At 36.8% G+C, this 8,103-nt stretch overlaps 1 long non-coding RNA gene across 1 annotated transcript; it reads right to left on the bottom strand.

Annotated features, from left to right (window-relative positions):
* Nucleotides 1-71: 71 nt before the first annotated feature.
* On the bottom strand, nt 72-3,771 carry LOC140172109 (uncharacterized). Its single transcript, XR_011861667.1, has 3 exons — nt 3,413-3,771; nt 951-1,080; nt 72-149 (listed from the first exon to the last, which is right to left on the bottom strand). It is a non-coding gene; the product is annotated as an uncharacterized lncRNA (long non-coding RNA).
* Nucleotides 3,772-8,103: the final 4,332 nt, after the last annotated feature.

Raw genomic sequence — 8,103 nt, 5'->3', positions numbered from 1 at the left:
TGCAAAAGTATTTGAAAGACAGCAGTCTATAAAAATGATACAGGAGTGCCCATTATAGATTAGATACTTGCCTTTCTCTGTCTTCCTGGTATTGCTGAAGTTTTCATTATTTTGCATTCGTGCCTTCAATTGTGAAGGATCTACAATGACTATCAATGAGAAAAACATTATTGGATTAAATTGTTATCAGAGCTGTAACTACAGACTATAGGTAAATTAACCCAATTTTTTGGTGACTTGTTTTTTTTTAACCAACATTGTACTTTTCTACTCTTGGACTTTGGCACATCTGGTATCCATCCTTGTATTAACCGGGGTGTACTTCAATATGAAATGGATATAGGTGTAGGGCTGGCACTTTAGCACTAAGGGGCATTCATTGAGATCAAAATGTCAAAAATATGGGGTCATTGGGTGAGAGCATGATTTGTGGCATTTGGTGAGAGCAAAATGTAAAAATATGGGGTCATTGGGTGAGAACACTTTTTATAAAATGGAATCTTTGGGTGAGAGCCGAAACAGCGCCACAAAAATCTCGAAAATCAAATTTCTAGTTCTAAATGGCTTAAAATGTCTTTGTTTTTTCAAAATAAGTATCAAAATCAGTGATAAATGAAAGTTGCTGTTTAAATTGAACTTGTAAGGGTCTTTGGGTGACAGATCAAATGGAAAAATAGGGGGTCTTCGGGTGACAGAACATGTGTTCGTAAAAGAATATGGGGTCTTTGGGTGACAGCGACGCTGAAAAAGGGGGTCTTAACAGCCCTACATATGCGTCACCTCCAAAGTGGGACTGCCCCCCCCGGGCCTTGTAATAGCATCCTTGTAAGTTGTAAGTAATATGCTGTTTCAAACAAAGCATTGGTACTTCATATATTGTTTTGTTACAAGGAGTAATTTGAAATATAACTACATTTTTCATGGTTTCTGGAAAATAAAAATGGACTCACTTTCATTCTGCCTATACTCATTTACATAGAGAATGGCTGGCTTCAGCTCTCCTGTAATATAGTTTGCGTATGGAGGCATTATGTCGAAGTACTTTTTTTTCTACTGGAATATAATATGATGATGCAAAGTCTGAAAAAAAAAATAAAAGAATTGATAAGAAAGAAAAAAAAAAGCACAACAAATCAATTAACATAAGGAATTAATTACCGGTAATAACTTCTGCATTTACATGCAGGCTACAGCTAAATTTTATATGAAACAATAAGGGAAGAGGCTTACGCATCATACACTACCACTGGAACATAGAAACATTCCAAACTAGCGCACAAGATCAAATTAATGACGCTTTACAAGAGAAAGAAGAATCACGCATCGCACACTAGCAGTAGCACAATTCAACATGAAATTACTATCAAGAGGAAACATATTTAAAACAAGCACAAGTTTTAGTGGTGAACTTAGACCTGCCACTACCGTCTGCCAGCATATGCCTTCGGTCAGGAAACATACCAGACATTTACTGGTTCCGTATCAGATATATGCCATGTTTTTAAAAATAAAGATCTACCAAGTTATAGTTTATACTGGAACTAGGATTTATGTGAACTACTAGTAGGGGAGAGCGGGGAGTGTTGTTCGCCCTAGGGGCAGGTTCGCCCACCCCTTGTTTCTCAGCACTACACGGCTATCGAGGAATTTGGTGATGGCAAAATTAGGTGACATAGGTCATGATAAACTTCTCGTATTAGCTACGCGACATATAGGGACGTGTTCATCGAACTGCAGCCAAAACAAAAAAATTACACCAAAACGTAATTTTTTCTTGCATTAATAATGTTGTTTTATCATTGATACATAAATACAGATAGTTTTAATGGAAATCTGTATTTGGAACATATGGGATTTGTTAAAGATTTAATGTAGTTATAAACTCCTTATTCGATTTGTTTTTTGCATACCCTGAAGAAAATACAAAAATGTGCACAAGGGCACATTCGCCCTTTTGAGGATGGGGCGTGTTCGCCCTATATCTTACCCGGGCGGACTTGCCCCAAACCGGAGGGCGGACTTGCCCCATCAGCCTATTATGCAAAATATTGATAATTATACCATTAAACAAGGTAAAACTACTGAAAAGCATATTTTTTAAAGTTATGTGGTATCAGTATTACACACACCACCGTTTATGTCCTAATCCATAATCCCCCCGAAGTTGTAAACATACGTTTAAGCTCACTTTGGACCCCTACATTTTGCCTTGACCTGATCCCTGCAACAAATTTTGTGATTCCCCAGAAGAGAATGAATGCCTCTTGCTAAATGTTTGCATTGAATATGTTATTGTTACGCAATGTTTAAACCTTTTTTGTGATTAGGGTGAACTTACCCCACCATATGGGCGAACCTGCCCCAATATGGGGCAAGTTTGCCACTTTGCAAAACTTTTTTGTTTGCTCTATCCTGTTGCTATTGTAAGGCCTATAGTTCTGAGATTGTGGTCATATATAGCTAAGACATAGGGCTTTCACATGGGCTAATCAGGTCATCCCTAACCTTAAAATTGACATCGCTAGGCTGGTCAGAAAAAAATAGGGCGAACACTCCCCAGTTTCCCGTTACATAATTTTTTCATGACTGTGTAGGTGACCATTTCATTATTCATTATTTCATACCATTTCATTATTGCATCTGTTGCATGTGTAAACCACTAACTACCCATGTATACATTTGATAAATCACAGTTTGTAGTTTACAGATGTAGTTTACAACCACATGAAGGTGATTGTACAACTATTATCAAAAGTTTCACAATATTTTTTACGGGATGAGATCAGAGCAGATCAAAGATTGCGGGACAGAGAATTGAGTAGGTATTCATTATTATTTCATTATTAACCATATACCATGCTCCTACTGCAAAGAAAACCCCTGAAAATCAACAGAAAGTGATTTATGATATATTTAAAACCACAATTATTTATTTGTTAGAAATCAACATTTTATTCAAAATAATGAAATATTTGGCCAGCAAATTGTTTTGAGCGGAGTAGGGTAACGGGAAACTGGGAATCGACTTTCATTAGCCTAATATTAATTACACAGCAGCTTCTTGTACTTCTTGCCTTTCCGAGTTAAACTACTATGCTTGCAATTGTAATTTATACTCAATTTATTATTCTAATCATGTATTTTTATATATATCCAGAATAAATAAAAAATCATTTACATGATCCACATGACATCGGGGCACCCAAACTGAGATGGCACTTCTGTGCAAACTTAAATAGGGCCGCACCAATACGAACATGTCATACGGTACAGATAAATGATGTGTAAACTTGCTTTGCGAACTACTATAGCATTAGGTGAACTACTAGTACTAGTAGGCCTACTACAATTTACCCAATAGTTTAATACTATCGAATGGCCGTTACTTTAATACCGTCAAAAAGATACTTACCGTTAGTTGCATGTATGATGTAGGCAGTCTGTGATGTAGGCCCGATTTGCGTTCGTTCCTCAAATTCAAAAGAAGTGGTTCTGGTTCGTAACGTTCGTTCGTCTATTGGCCTAGTATAGCCGCCATTTTGCTAACTACCATTTTTGCTGATCACGCAACATCCGATGATATAAATAGAATAGATCACGTGTTTTTGGCTGCAATCCAAACAAGAACACTATGATCGAAATAAAACAAAATGAACTGTCCGACTGCCCGTTTTAATTACACCATTTAATTTTCCGATCATTTTTCCCCTACATTCCAGCCATTTTACCCAATACCGTTGCGTGTAGGCCTACGTGGTGTACGTTGGCCGTTGGGCACTGGGCAGCATGCAGCACTGAGAGCGGCAGGTGACAGTGTGGGTGACAGTCACACACATGCGGACCTTGACCTTTATTGAAATCAACGAAGCACCCATGGGTCTTATTTTATGCGTCCATGGTCGAACAAATAACCGGGAACCGCACGGTATATGGCAAGGATTATTAAATCAGGATTTGACACTGGCTTAATTACCATGTGTCCAATTCATATGTAAATAGCGTATTGCTATTTAAATGACCTGGCTACGGCGTTAATATATCTGACAGAAACAGAAAGGGCTCGACCCCCGGGGGGGGGTACTCACATATTAAGGCAAACGGGATATATGTGCCGCTCTAATGGGTCGCTTTTTTTACAAGAAATCCTTAAACATGGGGTAGGGTAAATTGGGGTAAATGGAACGCTTAAGCAATAAATCACTTTCTGTGGTCAGGAGGGTATCCATATATGATTTTTGTTTGTTTCAATAAGTAGATAATATGTTTTTACAACTTGTTTTAACAGATAAACTCCCATTTTATGGCTTTGTTTCTTGTATCGGTCCAAATACATGCATGTTCATGGTGTTCCAGTTACCCCAACAAATTGGGGTAAATGGAACAGTGGGTTGGGTAATTGGAACAAGGGGCATTACTTGCAAGGAGCCTAAATTCATAGCTATATTTACAATGAAAAGACATCAGAATATTTTATTTAACATATATTTTGTGACTAAACAAAAGGTTAACAAAAATAATTTTGTTTTCATGTTTTTTTATAAACATGGTCAAATACCACGTAAAAAACACTTTTTCTCGGTACATAACAGAAAAAAATGATTTTCAGATTTTTAAAAAATCAATAGGAGGCCTAATCTACCATGAATTGATTATTTGTAGTATATAATTTCATAATAATTAAACCAATTAGTAAAAAAATATTAACATGTTATATATAATTGAAGTCAGTCAACCGTGTTCCATTTACCCCAAGTGGATCTGTTGTGGGGTAAATGGAACACCAAACTAATTAATTAGCTAATTAGCATATTAATTTGCATAATTTCATCATTAAAATCTGCTATTTTATTGTTTAAAACATTTATGTTATTGTAGAAAACAAACATATTGCCAATATTGTAAGACAACTCTAAGCACAACATTCAAATATTTAGGAATCAATACCCTTAAATTAGTAATGTTCACTGAACCGTAGCACCACTGTAAGGTCAGTGACAACATTTGAGATTTTCTTCCACTCAAATACCGAGTAAACCCACGCTTGGGGTATGAAACGAAAGCAGAACGTATGGCGTTGGGGTAAATGGAACAGTCGGTATGATGTTGCCCGATTTTTTTCTTGATTGAGGGAATTGTATTCTCAGCGTTCCATTTACCCCACCGTTCCATTTACCCCAATTTACCCTATGGTTTTGAGCTGGAAAATCAAACATGCCCCGCCTTTTTTATCCTGGCGCACCTTTTTGATCCTGGCGGGATGAAAACATGTGAAAGAAAAATAAAAGCTTCGATCTCCAATATTTACGATCCGTCCAGAGGCTAAGGCATTCCTACAATGCACTATGATTGGGAAATTTGATCAATATAACCTAATTTTAAAGGCAAAGTCCCCATTGCCACACACACAAAATGGTAATTTTAAAACTGCAGCCAACAAGTTAATAGCTGAGACTTATGACTGATATTTGATTTTCTTACAGGAAACATTCATATTGTCCCACTGTGTTAATTTTATTCCTAAGTCTCGATGTTTTGAATGTTAAATAATAGGATGAAAACACCGGATATTTGCACACAATCCCAATGCAAGGTATGATCCACTGTACCACATGTGTACAAAAGCCAGACATACAAGGTCAGAAACCCCATTGGGTTGTGGGAATGTCTTTAAACATCCTCTGCGATCCGTCCGAATCTAGAGCGCTGACCAAAAGTTGGAAAATGTTGCCAATCAATATTGTACATTCAACGTCCAGTTTTCAAAATTGGGTGACTCAAGTTGTGTTTGGCAATTGGCAGGTGTGAATACATCTGACTTGGCGTATACGTAGCACAGCGTCATCATCCCTATATCTTCGTGTCAAACATTGCCGTGATAATACGGCGAATCCTCTCGTTTTTCAACAGCTACGCGTGGCGATTTTGTTCGAGATAGGCCGAGCGACTCAGGCTAAGCATACCATTTACACAATATGACTATCATATGAGATACCACTCGAGTTTCTATTCTACACATTATTACGATTTGCGCATGCTCAGTACCCCATATGATGTTGCTATTACAAGAAAATTCGATTTGTTGTCAGGTAAAACCCCGGTTTTGTTTCCAATACACTAACTTGAAATGCAATACACTAATTAGCGGCGATTGCTGTTTGCTGTGGATATATTTCACTGCATTTTATCCGTAACGATTTTTAAATCGTTCATCAAAATTGTGATATATTTAACTGTTTGAGAATTACAATTATATAAAGGAACACGTTTAGCACATTCAGCTAAGATCCAGGTGATTGTATAGAATATTAAATCACAAGTCTATAAACATGATAAATGCATAGGCCTATGTAAACTTTCTTTATCTGTGTCAATAATAGAACATTGATTTCAATAGAATTGAATACTGCATTTTGAGTTTGTACTTTACCACTGAGCGCTCTAGCGATCGATTGCTAGCCATTGCTAGTTTAATTCCATCTTAGCCTACTATTCTTGTATGAGATCGATATTGTTTCAACATTTGTTTGGGAAATGTGCAAATCTAGGCCTATAACCTCAATTGCGCAGGCCTATTTAAAAAAATAAACATCACAGTTACTCATAATATGTAATTTCTTCATTAAAATTGTGTTTCTTAGACGTTAATTTACTGGCAATAATTATTAATGCCCAGACTCGGGCCTATGCTAAACATCGTCACTTTAAAAAACCATCTGTAGGTAATTGTGATGTGAAATTTGATTAGGGGGCCCTATTTATATCTGTTTATACAACATAAAGCTATGCCATGAGAAATAATAGAAAGGGGAAGCCAAGAGTTTGTGTGTTATGACATAGCCTATGTCTTTGGGGAAACCCCTTTGGTAGTCAATCCCTGATCAGAGTTATTAATAATCTTGGAAAAATCTCCACTATTCCAGAACATTCTCTGTATTGCATCATTGGGAAAATTCCTTAGATCATGTAGATTGTAAAATGGATATGATGACATCATTTTGGAAATCCCCCAGAAAGTGAATGACAGAATGGTCTAGTCATGTCCATTAATAGATTGTGAGAGTGGAAAGCTTTGGTTTGCTCTTGGCAGAATATAAACTTTCTACGTGTTGGTCATTGTGCTTCAAAAAGAGGTACATTTGAACCAATTTACATAGCCAATAATGTGCTATTTTAATGCAGAAACGAAGGAGATTTTGAGTGTAGGCCTATGAAAGACTTGCTGGACATTACTGGTCGATCACGATAAGATTTCGGTTAAGGTTCTAAAGAACTTAGAAACTTTTCTAGCTTTTTCTGACAGTAGAAAAGTACATGAATAGAAAGATAAGGGGAAAAAGATTTTTTTTAAAGAGTGACGGAGTGATAGGCCTATGAAAAAATAAGGATATACAGAGAAAGGAAAAAAAGGAATGATAAATAAATGTAACAATAATTATATACAAAACAGTGTTTAGAAATTAAACACTTTTCTAAACACAATTTTGCCTTCACTTTGTAAACACGTTTAGCAGTTAAACATCATGTGTCAAATATCTGAACATTGGTCAGTGATGGTGTTCAATTTTTAAACATCTGACATCCAAATTTAAAACACATTCTTGCCATCACTTTATAAACACTGTTTTGCAGTGAGTATAGAGACTATAAGCACATAACAGCACTAGGCAGCCATTTGATGATATCAATGCCTTAATATGCGTTACGTAATTCACACCTGCCAAACACAAGTCACATAATTTTGAAAACTGGACGTTGAATGTACACTTTGCATGAATATCGGTTGGCAACATTTTCCAATATGTCAGCGCTCAAATCGGACACAATAGACAACAAACCCTGTAGTGCGTTGATGGTAATAACAATGAAAATTATAACTTCAACACTACATGTTTATTTCGCTTACCGAGAGCGCTTTGGAGGAACTTTCTTTTCATCGGCCGATGTTGTTAGCTCTGACGTTTTCTTGGAAACGGCTAGAAACCAACCTGATCAGGTGACATCACACTTGATGACGTCACCGAAGTCGGAAGTTTCCTGCCCCTGGTGCCGCTGGGTTTGATCAGGTTGTCCCACACAGGATCTAATTCCAATCCTGTGTCTCGT

This window comes from Amphiura filiformis, chromosome 15 (assembly GCF_039555335.1).
Source record: "Amphiura filiformis chromosome 15, Afil_fr2py, whole genome shotgun sequence".
NCBI lineage: Eukaryota > Metazoa > Echinodermata > Ophiuroidea > Amphilepidida > Amphiuridae > Amphiura > Amphiura filiformis.
The sequence above is the reverse complement of the archived record's forward strand: the minus strand, read 5'-3'. Positions and strand labels throughout refer to the sequence as shown.